Below are 20,359 nucleotides of genomic sequence, written 5' to 3' on the forward strand. Positions count from 1 at the left end.
AGACAGACAGGAGTAGAGGGACAGTGTTAGGCTACAGACAGACAGGAGTAGAGGGACAGTGTTAGGCTACAGACAGACAGGAGTAGAGGGACAGTGTTAGGCTACAGACAGACAGGAGTAGAGGGACAGTGTTAGGCTACAGACAGACAGGAGTAGAGGGACAGTGTTAGGCTACAGACAGACAGGAGTAGAGGGACAGTGTTAGGCTACAGACAGACAGGAGTAGAGGGACAGTGTTAGGCTACAGACAGACAGGAGTAGAGGGACAGTGTTAGGCTACAGACAGACAGGAGTAGAGGGACAGTGTTAGGCTACAGACAGACAGGAGTAGAGGGACAGTGTTAGGCTACAGACAGACAGGAGTAGAGGGACAGTGTTAGGCTTAGTAGAGGGACAGTGTTAGGCTACAGACAGACAGGAGTAGAGGGACAGTGTTAGGCTACAGACAGACAGGAGTAGAGGGACAGTGTTAGGCTACAGACAGACAGGAGTAGAGGGACAGTGTTAGGCTACAACAGACAGAGGGACAGGTTAGGCTAACAGACAGGAGTAGAGGGACAGTGTTAGGCTACAGACAGACAGGAGTAGAGGGACAGTGTTAGGCTACATACAGACAGGAGTAGAGGGACAGTGTTAGGCTACACACAGACAGGAGTAGAGGGACAGTGTTAGGCTACACACAGACAGGAGTAGAGGGACAGTGTTAGGCTACAGACAGACAGGAGTAGAGGGACAGTGTTAGGCTACAGACAGACAGGAGTAGAGGGACAGTGTTAGGCTACAGACAGACAGGAGTAGAGGGACAGTGTTAGGCTACAGACAGACAGGAGTAGAGGGACAGTGTTAGGCTACATACAGACAGGAGTAGAGGGACAGTGTTAGGCTACAGACAGACAGGAAGTAGAGGGACAGTGTTAGGCTACAGACAGACAGACAGAGGAACAGAGGGACAGTGTTAGGCTACAGACAGACAGGAGTAGAGGGACAGTGTTAGGCTACAGACAGACAGGAACAGAGGGACAGTGTTAGGCTGTACAGACAGACAGTGTTAGGCTACAGACAGACAGGAACAGAGGGACAGTGTTAGGCTACAGACAGACAGGAGTAGAGGGACAGTGTTAGGCTACAGACAGACAGGAACAGAGGGACAGTGTTAGGCTACAGACAGACAGGAACAGAGGGACAGTGTTAGGCTACAGACAGACAGGAGTAGAGGGACAGTGTTAGGCTACAGACAGACAGGAACAGAGGGACAGTGTTAGGCTACAGACAGACAGGAGTAGAGGGACAGTGTTAGGCTACATACAGACAGGAGTAGAGGGACAGTGTTAGGCTACAGACAGACAGGAACAGAGGGACAGTGTTAGGCTACAGACAGACAGGAACAGAGGGACAGTGTTAGGCTACAGACAGACAGGAACAGAGGGACAGTGTTAGGCTACAGACAGACAGGAGTAGAGGGACAGTGTTAGGCTACAGACAGACAGGAACAGAGGGACAGTGTTAGGCTACAGACAGACAGGAACAGAGGGACAGTGTTAGGCTACATACAGACAGGAGCAGAGGGACAGTGTTAGGCTACAGACAGACAGGAGTAGAGGGACAGTGTTAGGCTACAGACAGACAGGAGTAGAGGGACAGTGTTAGGCTACAGACAGACAGGAGTAGAGGGACAGTGTTAGGCTACAGACAGACAGGAACAGAGGGACAGTGTTAGGCTACAGACAGACAGGAGTAGAGGGACAGTGTTAGGCTACAGACAGACAGGAGTAGAGGGACAGTGTTAGGCTACAGACAGACAGGAGTAGAGGGACAGTGTTAGGCTACAGACAGACAGGAGTAGAGGGACAGTGTTAGGCTACAGACAGACAGGAGTAGAGGGACAGTGTTAGGCTACAGACAGACAGGAACAGAGGGACAGTGTTAGGCTACAGACAGACAGGAGTAGAGGGACAGTGTTAGGCTACAGACAGACAGGAGTAGAGGGACAGTGTTAGGCTACAGACAGACAGGAGTAGAGGGACAGTGTTAGGCTACAGACAGACAGGAGTAGAGGGACAGTGTTAGGCTACAGACAGACAGGAGTAGAGGGACAGTGTTAGGCTAACAGACAGACAGGAGTAGAGGGACAGTGTTAGGCTACAGACAGACAGGAGTAGAGGGACAGTGTTAGGCTACAGACAGACAGGAGTAGAGGGACAGTGTTAGGCTACAACAGACAGGAGTAGAGGGACAGTGTTAGGCTACTACAGACAGACAGGACTAGAGGGACAGTGTTAGGCTACAGACAGACAGGAGTAGAGGGACAGTGTTAGGCTACAGACAGACAGGAGTAGAGGGACAGTGTTAGGCTACAGACAGACAGGAACAGAGGGACAGTGTTAGTAGAGGGACAGTGTTAGGCTACAGACAGACAGGAGTAGAGGGACAGTGTTAGGCTACAGACAGACAGGAAGAGGGACAGTGTTAGGCTACAACAGACAGGAGTAGAGGGACAGTGTTAGGCTACAGACAGACAGGAACAGAGGGACAGTGTTAGGCTACAGACAGACAGGAACAGAGGGACAGTGTTAGGCTACAGACAGACAGGAGTAGAGGGACAGTGTTAGGCTACAGACAGACAGGAGAGAGGGACATTAGGCTACAGACAGACAGGAACAGAGGGACAGTGTTAGGCTACAGACAGACAGGACAGAGGGACAGTGTTAGGCTACAGACAGACAGGAACAGAGGGACAGTGTTAGGCTACAGACAGACAGGAGTAGAGGGACAGTGTTAGGCTACAGACAGACAGGAACAGAGGGACAGTGTTAGGCTACAGACAGACAGGAACAGAGGGACAGTGTTAGGCTACAGACAGACAGGAACAGAGGGACAGTGTTAGGCTGACAGACAGGAACAGAGGGACAGTGTTAGGCTACAGACAGACAGGAGTATGAGGGACAGTGTTAGGCTACAGACAGACAGGAACAGAGGGACAGTGTTAGGCTATAGACAGACAGGAACAGAGGGACAGTGTTAGGCTGTAGACAGACAGGAACAGAGGGACAGTGTTAGGCTACAGACAGACAGGAGCAGAGGGACAGTGTTAGGCTACAGACAGACAGGAACAGAGGGACAGTGTTAGGCTACAGACAGACAGGAGTAGAGGGACAGTGTTAGGCTACAGACAGACAGGAGAGAGGGACAGTGTTAGGCTACAGACAGACAGGAACAGAGGGACAGTGTTAGGCTACAGACAGACAGGAACAGAGGGACAGTGTTAGGCTACAACGACAGACAGGAACAGAGGGACAGTGTTAGGCTACAGACAGACAGGAGTAGAGGGACAGTGTTAGGCTACAGACAGACAGGAGTAGAGGGACAGTGTTAGGCTACAGACAGACAGGAACAGAGGGACAGTGTTAGGCTAAACAGACAGGAGAGAGGGACAGTGTTAGGCTACAGACAGACAGGAGTAGAGGGACAGTGTTAGGCTACAGACAGACAGGAGTAGAGGGACAGTGTTAGGCTAGACAGACAGAAAAGAGACAGTCTACAGGGTTAGGCTCAGACAGACAGGAGTAGAGGGACAGTGTTAGGCTACAGACAGACAGGAGTAGAGGGACAGTGTTAGGCTACAGACAGACAGGAACAGAGGGACAGTGTTAGGCTGTAGACAGACAGGAACAGAGGGACAGTGTTAGGCTACAGACAGACAGGAACAGAGGGACAGTGTTAGGCCTAGACAGACAGGGACAGTGTTAGGCTACAGACAGACAGGAACAGAGGGACAGTGTTAGGCTGTAGACAGACAGGAACAGAGGGACAGTGTTAGGCTACAGACAGACAGGAGTAGAGGGACAGTGTTAGGCTACAGACAGACAGGAGTAGAGGGACAGTGTTAGGCTGTAGACAGACAGGAACAGAGGACAGTGTAGGCTTAGACAGACGGAGACAGAGGACAGTGTTAGGCTACAGACAGACAGGTAGAGGGACAGTGTTAGGCTACAGACAGACAGGAATAGAGGGACAGTGTTAAGCTACAGACAGGCAGGAGTAGAGGGACAGTGTTAGGCTACAGACAGACAGGAGTAGAGGGACAGTGTTAGGCTACAGACAGACAGGAACAGAGGGACAGTGTTAGGCTGTAGACAGACAGGAACAGAGGGACAGTGTTAGGCTACAGACAGACAGGAGTAAGGAACAGAGGGACAGTGTTAGGCTACATACAGACAGGAGTAGAGGGACAGTGTTAAGCTACAGACAGACAGGAGTAGAGGGACAGTGTTAGGCTGTAGACAGACAGGAACAGAGGGACAGTGTTAGGCAACAGACAGACAGGAACAGAGGGACAGTGTTAGGCTGTAGACAGACAGGAAAAGAGGGAGTAAAATCACTGGTTTTTGTCATGGAACATGTACTGGGATACATCCTAGGGAGTAAAATCACTGGTGTTTGTCATGGAACATGTACTGGGATACATCCTAGGGAGTAAAATCACGGGTGTTTGTCTTGGAACATATACTGGGATACATCCTAGGGAGTAAAATCACTGGTGTTTATCTTGGAACATGTACTGGAATACATCCTAGGGAGTAAAATCACTGGTGTTTGTCTTGGAACATATACTGGGATACATCCTAGGGAGTAAAATCACTGGTGTTTATCTTGGAACATGTACTGGGATACATCCTAGGGAGTAAAATCACAGAAGTTTGTCTTGGAACATATACTGGGATACATCGTAGGGAGTAAATTCACTGGTGTATATCTTGGAACATGTACTGGGATACATCCTAGGGAGTAAAATCACTGGTTTTTGTCATGGAACATGTACTGGGATACATCCTAGGGAGTAAAATCACGGGTGTTTGTCTTGGAACATATACTGGGATACATCCTAGGGAGTAAAATCACTGGTGTTTATCTTGGAACATGTACTGGGATACATCCTAGGGAGTAAAATCACTGGTGTTTGTCTTGGAACATATACTGGGATACATCGTAGGGAGTAAAATCACGGGTGTTTATCTTGGAACATATACTGGGATACATCCTTGGGAGTAAAATCACGGGTGTTTATCTTGGAACATATACTGGGATACATCCTAGGGAGTAAAATCACAGATGTTTGTCTTGGAACATATACTGGGGTACATCCTAGGGAGTAAAATCACGGGTGTTTGTCTGAGAATATATACTGGGATACATCGTAGGGAGTAAAATCATGGGAGTTTGTCTTGGAACATATACTGGGATACATCCTAGGGAGTAAAATCATGGGTGTTTGTCTTGGAACATATACTGGGATACAACCTAGGGAGTAAAATGACAGGTGTTTGTCTTAGAACATATACTGGGATACATCGTAGGGAGTAAATACAGGTTTGAGTAAAATAGGGAGTAAAATACAGGTGTTTGTTTAGAACATATACGGGATACACTAGGAGAAAATCAGGTGTTTGTCTTAGAACATATACTGGGATACATCGTAGGGAGTAAAATCACGGTGTTTGTCTTGGAACATATACGGGATACATCCAGGGAGTAAAATCACGGGTGTTTGTCTTGAACATATACTGGGATACATCTAGGGAGTAAAATCACTGGGTGTTTATCTTGGAACATATACTGGGATACATCCTAGGGAGTAAAATCACGGGTGTTTGTCTTGGAACATATACTGGGATACATCGTAGGGAGTAAAATCATGGGAGTTTGTCTTGGAACATATACTGGGATACAACCTAGGGAGTAAAATGACAGGTGTTTGTCTTGGAACATATACTGGGATACATCCTAGGGAGTAAAATCACGGGTGTTTGTCTTGGAACATATACTGGGATACATCTAGGGAGTAAAATCACGGGTGTTTGTCTTGGAACATATACTGGGATACATCCTAGGGAGTAAAATCACAGGTGTTTGTCTTGGAACATATACTGGGATACATCGTAGGGAGTAAAATCACGGGTGTTTGTCTTGGAACATATACTGGGATACATCGTAGGGAGTAAAATCACTGGTGTTTGTCTTGGAACATATACTGGGATACATCCTAGGGAGTAAAATCACTGGTGTTTGTCTTGGAACATGTACTGGGATACATCCTAGGGAGTAAAATCACGGGTGTTTGTCTTGGAACATATACTGGGATACATCCTAGGGAGTAAAATCACTGGTGTTTATCTTGGAACATGTACTGGGATACATCCTAGGGAGTAAAATCACTGGTGTTTGTCTTGGAACATATACTGGGATACATCCTAGGGAGTAAAATCACTGGTGTTTGTCTAGAAACATATACTGGGATACATCCTAGGGAGTAAAATCACAGATGTTTGTCTTGGAACATATACTGGGATACATCCTAGGGAGTAAAATCACTGGAGTTTGTCTAGGAACATATACTGGGATACATCCTAGGGAGTAAAATCACTGGTGTTTGTCTTGGAACATATACTGGGATACATCGTAGGGAGTAAAATCACTGGTGTTTGTCTTGGAACATATACTGGGATACATCCTAGGGAGTAAAATCACGGGTGTTTGTCTTGGAACATATACTGGGATACATCCTAGGGAGTAAAATCACTGGTGTTTGTCTTGGAACATATACTGGGATACATCGTAGGGAGTAAAATCACGGGTGTTTGTCTAAGAACATATACTGGGATACATCGTAGGGAGTAAAATCACGGTTGTTTATCTTGGAACATATACTGGGATACATCGTAGGGAGTAAAATCACTGGTGTTTGTCTTGGAACATATACTGGGATACATCCTAGGGAGTAAAATCACTGGTGTTTGTCTTGGAACATATACTGGGATACATCCTAGGGAGTAAAATCACGGGTGTTTGTCTTGGAATATATACTGGGATACATCGTAGGGAGTAAAATCACTGGTGTTTGTCTTAGAACATATACTGGGATACATCGTAGGGAGTAAAATCACTGCTGTTTATCTTGGAACATATACTGGGATACATCCTAGGGAGTAAAATCACGGTGTTTGTCTTGGAACATATACTGGGATACATCGTAGGGAGTAAAATCACTGGTGTTTGTCTTGGAACATATACTGGGATACATCGTAGGGAGTAAAATCACTGGTGTTTGTCTTGGAACATATACTGGGATACATCGTAGGGAGTAAAATCACTGGTGTTTGTCTTGGAACATATACTGGGATACATCGTAGGGAGTAAAATCACTGGTGTTTGTCTTGGAACATATACTGGGATACATCGTAGGGAGTAAAATCACTGGTGTTTGTCTTGGAACATATACTGGGATACATCCTAGGGAGTAAAATCACTGGTGTTTGTCTTGGAACATATACTGGGATACATCCTAGGGAGTAAAATCACTGGTGTTTTGTCTTGGAACATATACTGGGATACATCGTAGGGAGTAAAATCACTGGTGTTTGTCTTGGAACATATACTGGGATACATCGTAGGGAGTAAAATCACTGGTGTTTGTCTTGGAACATATACTGGGATACATCGTAGGGAGTAAAATCACTGGTGTTTGTCTTGGAACATATACTGGGATACATCCTAGGGAGTAAAATCACGGGTGTTTGTCTTGGAACATATACTGGGATACATCCTAGGGAGTAAAATCACTGGTGTTTGTCTTGGAACATATACTGGGATACATCGTAGGGAGTAAAATCACTGGTGTTTGTCTTGGAACATATACTGGGATACATCGTAGGGAGTAAAATCACTGGTGTTTGTCTTGGAACATATACTGGGATACATCCTAGGGAGTAAAATCACTGGTGTTTATCTTGGAACATATACTGGGATACATCCTAGGGAGTAAATTCACTGGTGTTTGTCTTGGAACATATACTGGGATACATCGTAGGGAGTAAATCACGGATGTTTGTCTTGGAACATATACTGGGATACATCGTAGGGAGTAAATCACGGATGTTTGTCTTGGAACATATACTGGGATACATCCTAGTGAGTAAAATCACAGGTGTTTGTCTTGGAACATATACAGGGATACATCCTAGGGAGTAAAATCACTGGTGTTTATCTTGGAACATATACTGGGATACATCCTAGGGAGTAAAATCACTGGTGTTTGTCTTGGAACATATACTGGGATACATCCTAGGGAGTAAAATCACTGGTGTTTGTCTTGGAACATATACTGGGATACATCGTAGGGAGTAAAATCACAGAAGTTTGTCTTGGAACATATACTGGGATACATCGTAGGGAGTAAAATCACTGGTGTTTGTCTTGGAACATATACTGGGATACATCGTAGGGAGTAAAATCACTGGTGTTTGTCTTGGAACATATACTGGGATACATCCTAGGGAGTAAAATCATGGGTGTTTGTCTTGGAACATATACTGGGATACATCGTAGGGAGTAAAATCACAGGTGTTTGTCTTGGAACATATACTGGGATACATCGTAGGGAGTAAAATCACGGGTGTTTGTCTTGGAACATATACTGGGATACATCGTAGGGAGTAAAATCACTGGTGTTTGTCTTGGAACATATACTGGGATACATCGTAGGGAGTAAAATCACTGGTTTTGTCTTGGAACATATACTGGGATACATCGTAGGGAGTAAAATCACTGGTGTTTGTCTTGGAACATATACTGGGATACATCGTAGGGAGTAAAATCACTGGTGTTTGTCTTGGAACATATACTGGGATACATCGTAGGGAGTAAAATCACTGGTGTTTGTCTTGGAACATATACTGGGATACATCGTAGGGAGTAAAATCACTGGTGTTTGTCTTGGAACATATACTGGGATACATCGTAGGGAGTAAAATCACTGGTGTTTGTCTTGGAACATATACTGGGATACATCCTAGGGAGTAAAATCACTGGTGTTTATCTTGGAACATATACTGGGATACATCGTAGGGAGTAAATCACGGATGTTTGTCTTGGAACATATACTGGGATACATCGTAGGGAGTAAATCACGGATGTTTGTCTTGGAACATATACTGGGATACATCGTAGGGAGTAAATCACTGGTGTTTGTCTTGGAACATGTACTGGAATACATCGTAGGGAGTAAAATCACTGGTGTTTGTCTTGGAACATATACTGGGATACATCGTAGGGAGTAAATCACGGATGTTTGTCTTGGAACATATACTGGGATACAGCCTAGTGAGTAAAATCACAGAAGTTTGTCTTGGAACATATACTGGGATACATCGTAGGGAGTAAAATCACTGGTGTTTGTCTTGGAACATATACTGGGATACAGCCTAGTGAGTAAAATCACAGAAGTTTGTCTTGGAACATATACTGGGATACATCGTAGGGAGTAAAATCACTGGTGTTTGTCTTGGAACATGTACTGGAATACATCCTAGGGAGTAAAATCACTGATGTTTGTCTTGGAACATGTACTGGGATACATCGTAGGGAGTAAAATCACTGGTGTTTGTCTTGGAACATGTACTGGGATACATCGTAGGGAGTAAAATCACTGGTGTTTGTCTTGGAACATGTACTGGAATACATCCTAGGGAGTAAAATCACTGGTGTTTGTCTTGGAACATATACTGGGATACATCCTAGGGAGTAAAATCACTGGTGTTTATCTTGGAACATGTACTGGGATACATCGTAGGGAGTAAAATCACAGGTGTTTGTCTTGGAACATATACTGAGATACATCCTAGGGAGTAAAATCACTGGTGTTTGTCTTGGAACATATACTGGGATATATCCTAGGGAGTAAAATCACTGGTGTTTGTCTTGGAACATATACTGGGATACATCGTAGGGAGTAAAATCACGGGTGTTTGTCTTGGAACATATACTGGGATATATCCTAGGGAGTAAAATCACTGGTGTTTGTCTTGGAACATATACTGGGATATATCCTAGGGAGTAAAATCACAGATGTTTGTCAATTGGGAAACTAGGATAAAAACGTTGTTTGGAACATATACTGGGATACATCCTAGGGAGTAAAATCACTGGTGTTTGTCTTGGAACATATACTGGGATACATCCTAGGGAGTTAAATCACTGGTGTTTGCCTTGGAACAAGTACTGGAATTCATCGTAGGGAGTACAATCACGGATGTTTGTCTTGGAACATGTACTGGGATACATCGTAGGGAGTAAAATCACAGATGTTTGTCTTGAAACATGTACTGGGATACATCGTAGGGAGTAAAATCACGGGTGTTTGTCTTGGAACATGTACTGGGATACATCCTAGGGAGTAAAATCACAGGTGTTTGTCTTGGAACATGTACTGGGATACATCCTCGGGAGTAAAATCACTGGTGTTTGTCTTGGAACATGTACTGGGATACATCCTAGGGAGTAAAATCACGGGTGTTTGTCTTGGAACATGTACTGGGATACATCGTAGGGAGTAAAATCACTGGTGTTTGCCTTGGAACATATACTGGGATACATCCTAGGGAGTAAAATCACAGGTGTTTGTCTTAGAACATATACTGGGATACATCGTAGGGAGTAAAATCACTGGTGTTTATCTTGGAACATTATTCACAGACCAGGATAACATACAGAAAAATATTTCAAAGTAATTTTTGTTCAAATAAGAAAGTTTTCACCTGGATTTTGACAGCTGTTAAAGTAAATAATTTCTATTAGATACAGTATAAGTAAAACTTTACTGCTGATTCCATGCTGTATAAGTTATAATTTATTGCTGATTCCATGCTGTATAAGTAATAATTTATTGCTGATTCCATGCTGTATAAGTAATAATTTATTGCTAATTCCATACAGTATAAGTTATAATTTATTGCTGATTCCATGCTGTATAAGTAATAATTTATTGCTGATTCCATGCTGTATAAGTAATAATTTATTGCTGATTCCATGCAGTATAAGTTATAATTAATTGCTGATTCCATGCTGTATAAGTTATAATTTATTGCTGATTCCATGCTGTATAAGTTATAATTTACTGCTAATTCCATGCAGTATAAGTTATAATTAATTGCTGATTCCATGCTGTATAAGTTATAATTTATTGCTGATTCCATGCAGTATAAGTTATAATTAATTGCTGATTCCATGCTGTATAAGTTATAATTTATTGCTGATTCCATGCTGTATAAGTTATAATTTATTGCTGATTCCATGCTGTATAAGTAATAATTTATTGCTGATTCCATGCTGTATAAGTAATAATTTATTGCTAATTCCATACAGTATAAGTTATAATTTATTGCTGATTCCATGCAGTATTTATTGCTGATTCTAAACAGTATTCACTGATGATTCCATGCAGTATTTATTGCTGATTCCATGCAGTATTTATTGCTGATTCCATGCAGTATTTATTGCTGATTCCATGCAGTATTTACTGCTGATTCCATGCAGTATTTATTGCTGATTCCATGCAGTATAAGTAATAATTTACTGCTGATTCCATGCAGGTATATATATTAATAACTGTTTGTGGTATGTTGATTTCCGTATGTTTGTCATGTATTACTACGTATTTTGTACAATATTTTATGATTGATACATGTATGTGTTACAGACTTGTATCCTGATGTGTGTATATCTGTGATTGATACATGTATGTGTTACAGACTTGTATCCTGATGTGTGTATATCTGTGATTGATACATGTATGTGTTACAGACTTGTATCCTGATGTGTATATATATCTGTGATTGATACATGTATGTGTTACAGACTTGTATCCTGATGTGTGTATATCTGTGATTGATACATGTATGTGTTACAGACGTGTATCCTGATGTGTGTATATCTGTGATTGATACATGTATGTGTTACAGACTTGTATCCTGATGTGTGTATATCTGTGATTGATACATGTATGTGTTACAGACTTGTATCCTGATGTGTGTATATCTGTGATTGATACATGTATGTGTTACAGACTTGTATCCTGATGTGTGTATATCTGTGATTGATACATGTATGTGTTACAGACGTGTATCCTGATGTGTGTATATCTGTGATTGATACATGTATGTGTTACAGACTTGTATCCTGATGTGTGTATATCTGTGATTGATACATGTATGTGTTACAGACTTGTATCCTGATGTGTGTATATCTGTGATTGATACATGTATGTGTTACAGACTTGTATCCTGATGTGTGTATATCTGTGATTGATACATGTATGTGTTACAGACTTGTATCCTGATGTGTGTATATCTGTGATTGATACATGTATGTGTTACAGACTTGTATCCTGATGTGTGTATATCTGTGATTGATACATGTATGTGTTACAGACTTGTATCCTGATGTGTGTATATCTGTGATTGATACATGTATGTGTTACAGACTTGTATCCTGATGTGTGTATATCTGTGATTGATACATGTATGTGTTACAGACGTGTATCCTGATGTGTGTATATCTGTGATTGATACATGTATGTGTTACAGACTTGTATCCTGATGTGTGTATATCTGTGATTGATACATGTATGTGTTACAGACTTGTATCCTGATGTGTGTATATCTGTGATTGATACATGTATGTGTTACAGACTTGTATCCTGATGTGTGTATATCTGTGATTGATACATGTATGTGTTACAGACTTGTATCCTGATGTGTGTATATCTGTGATTGATACATGTATGTGTTACAGACTTGTATCCTGATGTGTGTATATCTGTGATTGATACATGTATGTGTTACAGACTTGTATCCTGATGTGTGTATATCTGATTGATACATGTATGTGTTACAGACTTGTATCCTGATGTGTGTATATCTGTGGTCTTTCCTTCTGGACATACTATTAACACTCCAAGCCTGTCTCATGCTCTCAGCATAAGTGAGATGCATGCATGTCTATGTATTCTGACCCCAGGAGAACAGAATGTACAAATCGCTCATGAAAATACACGATAGAATATTGACCGGATGGGAAAACTAATGACATTAACAAGGTTGTATGTGTAGTTCTTCTGTCCCTTTTCCCCACCTAATAAAAACAGACTTTTACTTTATTGATCACGATGTGTGTTTGTTCCGGGGGGTTCTATGTGATTTGTGTGTATCTAAGAGGACAGACATTACTCTCTATTAGATTGGACTAGGGGAAGGGGGCGGGGCAGAAATTAAAGAAATAGAATGTTTAATTTAGAGCAAGTACTCTATAAGGAAATGTCATTAGATGTAATTAGGTGTGGAAGGAGTAGGAGGATGTTCTACCTACATGTAGCTATAAGTATGCTGTGTGTGATCGGAGCTTTCATTGGCTGGCGTGGCTGTCGACGACTCCGTCAGCATACCGACACTTTAGTGTGCTACTGAATGGATTTAACTGCAGCACCTGGTTTGTGTATACACTCACTACTACAGGCACACTACAAAACACTCGGGTGTGATCTCGTTAAGGTGTATTACAACTAGGAATTACAGGTGTTAAATGACAATTACCTGTCATCCCAAGGATAATTGTCATTAGTGCACAATTTTTACCTGTGTCTAAAACAATTGGAATTAAGATCACTATATAGATAATAAAGGTAAGTACTCTGAAAAATGATTTCAAGATTTAATCAGAAAAAAATATCAATACCGAGCGATTTATGGATAATAAGTCGTTTGTGACATTTGATCGTGTAAGAAGCGATATATTTCAAGTGATAAGTTGTTTGTGACATTTGATTGTATAAGAAGCGATATATCTCAGCATCACATCTTGATGTCAAACTACATATGTCTGATCTCCTTATCTCAGTACAGCCAGGGTAATGCAGATATACCATCTGTGTGATTTACTTCATATAACTTTATCCAATAGGATCTTCTAAATATCTCGCTGTCAATATACATTATAAATACATTAAGTTATACAGAGAAAGTTTGTGATCTGTAAATGGATCGGACAACTCTAGGCCTAGTCCTTTCTATGATCATAGTACATATCATGTGGAATAAACAATCAATGTACTCAAACTCTTATTAATCAAGTGTTTCACTTAGATAATGTTACCAGTCGATCATGTTTACTCCAAATCTTTCTATTTAAGTGGCCAATCTTAACAGAGGTCAAAGAATAAGACAGTAGACAAGACAATAGGATTAATGTTTATTTTGACATATACCAGTTGTGATGAAATATTTAAAATTAAGTGTTTAGGGTCCAAGCTGAAAAAGATGTATATCCCTAAGTAATTTTAATTAAAAGAATGTTGCATTATTAACAAGAAACAACAGGAGTCAGAACACACAAATTAAGCTTCCCTATTTGCAGTTTTGAAATGTATACCCAATATCTCTGGATCTTTTAATAAGTATATAATGTTAGTCCTAAAATATATGATATAATATACACAATTTTATTTTTTATGTCTCCTGCTAAAACAAAGTCTCCACTGACCTATAGTTATTGTCATTAATCCCCTATCCATTTTCCATTCTACTTCATGTGTTCACAAATAATTCACATTTTTTTTATTTCTCCAAACAATCTCAATGAAACTTAAGTATTTCCAAAGATCTAAAACAAAATGATCAAGTAGATATATATCATTGCTAGCATTAAATAGGGTCAAAATGCTGAAATTTAACTGAAGATTTTAAAATCTTCTCAGGACTGAAGTTATAGTAGAATTGAATGCTAAATGGGGATATAATAAATTCCTTTATTATAAAGATTATGCCTGTTATTTCCCAGGATGAAAATAAACAGGAAAATCATTTCTTTCAGACATTGTTATCTCACGGAGAAGTGATACAAAATTGGATAGAATGTTCAATATTTTGTTACTAATTTTCTCCTTTGGCTTGCTTTTTTTCCACCTTGGCCCCATTCTACCAAGATAAGTAGGGTCACTGTGACCCAGCTTGCACACCCCTCGATTTATAGTTGGCCTGTAGATGGCTCCAGGAACATTTCTCTGATCCAATAACATTATACTGTCTGATCCATCGACTCCTGGAGTGTGTGTAAAGTCAAGCCATAGAGAGTGTACAGTTCAGATGCTGTAATGTAGAATTGGGTATAACACCTGTCTCTGTTGGATAAGATAAAACAAACAAGGAAAATTAAAGCTCAAACTATTGTTATGTAAATTTTTGGGAAGACATGATTAACTGCCTTTATGTACGATTAAAGGTAGTATAAGCTCAAACTGTCTTTATGTAGGAATTAGGATAGGAAAAGTTCAAATTGTCTTTATGTAGGAAAAGCTCAAATTGTCTTAATGTAGGAATTGGGATAGGAAAAGTTCAAATTGTCTTTATGTAGGAATTGGGATAGGAAAAGTTCAAATTGTCTTTATGTAGGAAAAGCTCAAATTGTCTTAATGTAGGAATTAGGATAGGAAAAGTTCAAATTGTCTTTATGTAGGAATTAGGATAGGAAAAGTTCAAATTGCCTTTATGTAGGAATTAGGATAGGAAAAGCTCAAATTATCTTTATGTAGGAGTTAGGATAGGAAAAGCTCAAATTGTCTTTATGTAGGAATTAGGATAGGAAACGCTCAAATTGTTTTTATGTAGGAACTAGGATAGGAAAAGCTCAAATTGTTTTTATGTAGGAATTAGGATAGGAATAGCTCAAATTTTTTTATGTAGAAATTAGGATAGGAAAAGCTCAAATTGTCTTTATGTAGGAATTAGGATAGGAAAAGTTCAAATTGTCTTTATGTAGGAATTAGGATAGGAAAATTCAAAGGATAGGAAAAGTTCAAATTGTCTTTATGTAGGAAAAGCTCAAATTGTCTTAATGTAGGAATTAGGATTGGAAAAGCTCAAATTGTCTTTATGTAGGAATTAGGATAGGAAAAGCTCAAATTGTTTTTATGTGCGATTTAGGATAGTATAAGTTCAAATTGTCTTTATGTAGGAATTAGGATAGGAAAAGTTCAAATTGTCTTTATGTAGGAATTAGGATAGGAAAAGTTCAAATTGTCTTTATGTAGGAATTAGGATAGGAAAAGTTCAAATTGTCTTTATGTAGGAATTGGGATAGGAAAAGTTCAAATTGTTTTTATGTAGGAAAAGCTCAAATTGTCTTTATGTAGGAATTAGGATAGGAAAAGCTCAAATTGTCTTTATGTAGGAATTAGGATAGGAAAAGTTCAAACTGCCTTTATGTAGGAATTAGGATAGGAAAAGCTCAAATTATCTTTATGTAGGAATTAGGATAGGAAAAGCTCAAATTGTCTTTATGTAGGAATTAGGATAGGAAAAGTTCAAATTGTCTTTATGTAGGAATTAGGATAGGAAAAGTTCAAATTGTCTTTATGTAGGAATTAGGATAGGAAAAGTTCAAATTGTCTTTATGTAGGAATTAGGATAGGAAAAGTTCAAACTGTCTTTATGTAGGAATTAGGATAGGAAAAGTTCAAATTGTCTTTATGTAGGAATTAGGATAGGAAAAGTTCAAATTGTCTTTATGTAGGAAAAGCTCAAATTGTCTTAATGTAGGAATTGGGATAGGAAAAGTTCAAATTGTCTTTATGTAGGAATTGGGATAGGAAAAGTTCAAATTGTCTTTATGTAGGAATTGGGATAGGAAAAGTTCAAATTGTCTTTATGTAGGAAAAGCTCAAATTGTCTTAATGTAGGAATTGGGATAGGAAAAGTTCAAATTGTCTTTATGTAGGAATTGGGATAGGAAAAGTTCAAATTGTCTTTATGTAGGAAAAGCTCAAATTGTCTTAATGTAGGAATTGGGATAGGAAAAGTTCAAATTGTCTTTATGTAGGAATTAGGATAGGAAAAGTTCAAATTGTCTTTATGTAGGAATTGGGATAGGAAAAGTTCAAATTGTCTATAAGTAGGAAAAGCTCAAATTGTCTTAATGTAGGAATTGGGATAGGAAAAGTTCAAATTGTCTTTATGTAGGAATTGGGATAGGAAAAGTTCAAATTGTCTTTATGTAGGAATTAGGATAGGAAAAGTTCAAACTGTCTTTATGTAGGAATTGGGATAGGAAAAGTTCAAACTGTTTTATGTAGGAATTAGGATAGGAAAAGCTCAAATTGTCTTTATGTATAATAGGAATTAGGATAGGAAAAGTTCAAATTGTTTTTATGTAGGAAAAGCTCAAATTGTCTTAATGTAGGAATTAGGATAGGAAAAGTTCAAATTGTTTTTATGTAGGAATTAGGATAGGAAAAGTTCAAACTGCCTTTATGTAGGAATTAGGATAGGAAAAGTTCAAACTGTCTTTATGTAGGAATTAGGATAGGAAAAGTTCAAATTGTTTATGTAGGAATTAGGATAGGAAAAGTTCAAATTGTCTTATGTAGGAATTAGGATAGGAAAAGTTCAAATTGTTCTTTATGTAGGAATTAGGATAGGAAAAGTTCAAACTGCCTTTATGTAGGAATTAGGATAGGAAAAGTTCAAACTGCCTTTATGTAGGAATTAGGATAGGAAAAGCTCAAATTGTCTTTATGTAGGAATTAGGATAGGAAAAGTTCAAATTGTCTTTATTAGAATTAGGATAGGAAAAGCTCAAATTGTCTTTATGTAGGAATTAGGATTCAAATTGTCTTTATGTAGGAATTAGGATAGGAAAAGTTCAAATTGTCTTTATGTAGGAATTAGGATAGGAAAAGTTCAAATTGTCTTTATGTAGGAATTAGGATAGGAAAAGTTCAAATTGTCTTTATGTAGGAATTAGGATAGGAAAAGTTCAAACTGCCTTTATGTGCGATTTAGGATAGTATAAGTTCAAATTGTCTTTATGTAGGAATTAGGATAGGAAAAGCTTCAAACTGTCTTTATGTAGGAATTAGGATAGGAAAAGTTCAAATTGTCTTTATGTAGGAATTAGGATAGGAAAAGTTCAAATTGTCTTTATGTAGGAATTAGGATAGGAAAAGTTCAAATTGTCTTTATGTAGGAATTAGGATAGGAAAAGCTCAAATTGTCTTTATGTAGGAATTAGGATAGGAAAAGCTCAAATTGTCTTTATGTAGGAATTAGGATAGGAAAAGTTCAAATTGTCTTTATGTAGGAATTAGGATAGGAAAAGTTCAAATTGTCTTTATGTAGGAATTAGGATAGGAAAAGTTCAAATTGTCTTTATGTAGGAATTAGGATAGGAAAAGTTCAAACTGTCTTTATGTAGGAATTGGGATAGGAAAAGTTCAAACTGTTTTATGTAGGAATTAGGATAGGAAAAGCTCAAATTGTCTTTATGTAGGAATTAGGATAGGAAAAGCTCAAATTGTCTTTATGTAGGAATTAGGATAGGAAAAGTTCAAATTGTCTTTATGTAGGAATTAGGATAGGAAAAGTTCAAATTGTCTTTATGTAGGAATTAGGATAGGAAAAGTTCAAATTGTCTTTATGTAGGAATTAGGATAGGAAAAGTTCAAACTGCCTTTATGTAGGAATTAGGATAGGAAAAGTTCAAATTGTCTTTATGTAGGAATTAGGATAGGAAAAGTTCAAATTGTCTTTATGTAGGAATTAGGATAGGAAAAGTTCAAACTGCCTTTATGTGTGATTTAGGATAGTATAAGTTCAAACTGCCTTTATGTAGGAATTAGGATAGGAAAAGTTCAAATTGTCTTTATGTAGGAATTAGGATAGGAAAAGTTCAAATTGTCTTTATGTAGGAATTAGGATAGGAAAAGTTCAAATTGTCTTTATGTAGGAATTAGGATAGGAAAAGTTCAAATTGTCTTTATGTAGGAATTAGGATAGGAAAAGCTCAAATTGTCTTTATGTAGGAATTAGGATAGGAAAAGTTCAAATTGTCTTTATGTAGGAATTAGGATAGGAAAAGCTCAAATTGTCTTTATGTAGGAATTAGGATAGGAAAAGCTCAAATTGTCTTTATGTAGGAATTAGGATAGGAAAAAGCTCAAATTGTCTTTATGTAGGAATTAGGATAGGAAAAGTCAAATTGTCTTTATGTAGGAATTAGGATAGGAAAAGCTCAAATTGTCTTTATGTAGGAATTAGGATAGGAAAAGTCAAATTGTTTTATGTAGGAATTAGGATAGGAAAAGTTCAAATTGTCTTTATGTAGGAATTAGGATAGGAAAAGTTCAAATTGTCTTTATGTAGGAATTAGGATAGGAAAAGTTCAAATTGTCTTTATGTAGGAATTAGGATAGGAAAAGTTCAAATTGTCTTTATGTAGGAATTAGGATAGGAAAAGTTCAAATTGTCTTTATGTAGGAATTAGGATAGGAAAAGTTCAAATTGTCTTTATGTAGGAATTAGGATAGGAAAAGTTCAAATTGTCTTTATGTAGGAATTAGGATAGGAAAAGTTCAAACTGCCTTTATGTAGGAATTAGAATAGGAAAAGTTCAAATTGTCTTTATGTAGGAATTAGGATAGGAAAAGTTCAAATTGTCTTTATGTAGGAATTAGGATAGGAAAAGTTCAAATTGTCTTTATGTAGGAATTAGGATAGGAAAAGTTCAAACTGCCTTTATGTGCGATTTAGGATAGTATAAGTTCAAATTGTCTTAATGTAGGAATTAGGATAGGAAAAGTTCAAACTGCCTTTATGTGCGATTTAGGATAGTATAAGTTCAAATTGTCTTTATGTAGGAATTAGGATAGGAAAAGTTCAAACTGCCTTTATGTGCGATTTAGGATAGTATAAGTTCAAATTGTCTTTATGTAGGAATTAGGATAGGAAAAGCTCAAATTGTTTTTATGTAGGAATTAAGATAGGAAAAGCTCAAATTGTTTTTATGTAGAAATTAGGATAGGAAAAGCTCAAATTGTCTTTATGTAGGAATTAGGATGGGGTGGGCGTTATCTTTCTTTATATGTCATATTCTGTGGATAAGGATAAAACAGCAGGTATCACCTTGATATTTCTATGTTGGTCTTCAGTCCTGATGTCAGTCTATTGGACCACCAACATACAGGGAATACTAGATACAGTCAGGGAGGTCCAGCCTTGTATATTCTAAATAAAATATACCTGGCTGTCTGCAGGTAGTTGTAGTAAAAGTTGTTTGTGTTTATAAGGACGCTGAAAAATACCTGGCTGTCAGGTAGTTGTAGTAAAAATTGTTTGTGTTTATAAAGATGATGACTACATTGAGGTATTGACCAGTGATACAGGGCTTCAGTGTTGTTAAATTGCAGCTTTTCTGTGTCAATATGGAACACTCAAAAGTTAGTAAGCTTTATTATTATATTCATGAATAATTCAAGCAGAAGAAAGATCACAACTAAATGATATTATCATATCAATTGAATTGGTGATACTTTAACTAGAATTGATGTATTATATTAATTGTATCAGATTTATATTTTGTTTTTTAATTTTTAAATAATTTGAAGGACTTAGTAAATGGACTCCCTTATATAAATATACTATAGGTGATAAATAAATCATACCTTTCTGGTTATAAAAACAACTTAAGTTATCTGTGGTAT

General features: G+C 38.5%; 2 protein-coding genes across 3 annotated transcripts in view; both read left to right on the forward strand.

Annotated features, from left to right (window-relative positions):
- The window catches only part of LOC138304940 (general transcription factor 3C polypeptide 1-like), a 363,966-nt gene that overhangs the window by 283,872 nt on the left and 59,735 nt on the right, over window positions 1–20,359 (forward strand). The gene's annotated exons all lie outside the window — the stretch shown is intronic.
- LOC138304941 (FMRFamide receptor-like) overlaps window positions 1–20,359 on the forward strand; it is a 312,390-nt gene that overhangs the window by 268,504 nt on the left and 23,527 nt on the right. Inside the window, exon 1 of one of the 2 annotated variants that reach the window (XM_069245358.1) lies at window positions 13,237–13,510. The exons of the other annotated variant lie outside the window; for it this stretch is intronic. The gene's annotated coding sequence lies outside the window, so the exon portion shown is untranslated. Of the gene's footprint in view, window positions 1–13,236; window positions 13,511–20,359 lie in introns of those variants that run through there. 2 annotated transcript variants of the gene reach the window in all.

Source organism: Argopecten irradians, chromosome 12 (genome assembly GCF_041381155.1).
Source record: "Argopecten irradians isolate NY chromosome 12, Ai_NY, whole genome shotgun sequence".
NCBI classification, from domain to species: domain Eukaryota; kingdom Metazoa; phylum Mollusca; class Bivalvia; order Pectinida; family Pectinidae; genus Argopecten; species Argopecten irradians.